The following is a 217-nucleotide window of genomic DNA, read 5'->3' as shown; positions in this document are numbered from 1 at the left end:
CTATCTATTTCCTTACTGGTGGGGAAATTTGGAAATAAACTATTTAGGGTTTTATTGATTTTCATTTAGCTTTATACCATTGAAAATCTCTAGAATTAAAACATCATTTTTTTCTATCATTTTGTGTTCTGCTTACTTTGTTTACTATTGTCTAAAGATTTCTGCATGTCGGGGCTGGGCACCGTGGCTCACGCCTGTAATCCCAGCACTTTGGGAG

The sequence above is a fragment of the Cebus imitator genome, unplaced genomic scaffold (assembly GCF_001604975.1).
Source record: "Cebus imitator isolate Cc_AM_T3 unplaced genomic scaffold, Cebus_imitator-1.0 Scaffold274, whole genome shotgun sequence".
NCBI lineage: Eukaryota > Metazoa > Chordata > Mammalia > Primates > Cebidae > Cebus > Cebus imitator.
The sequence above is the reverse complement of the archived record's forward strand: the minus strand, read 5'-3'. Positions refer to the sequence as shown.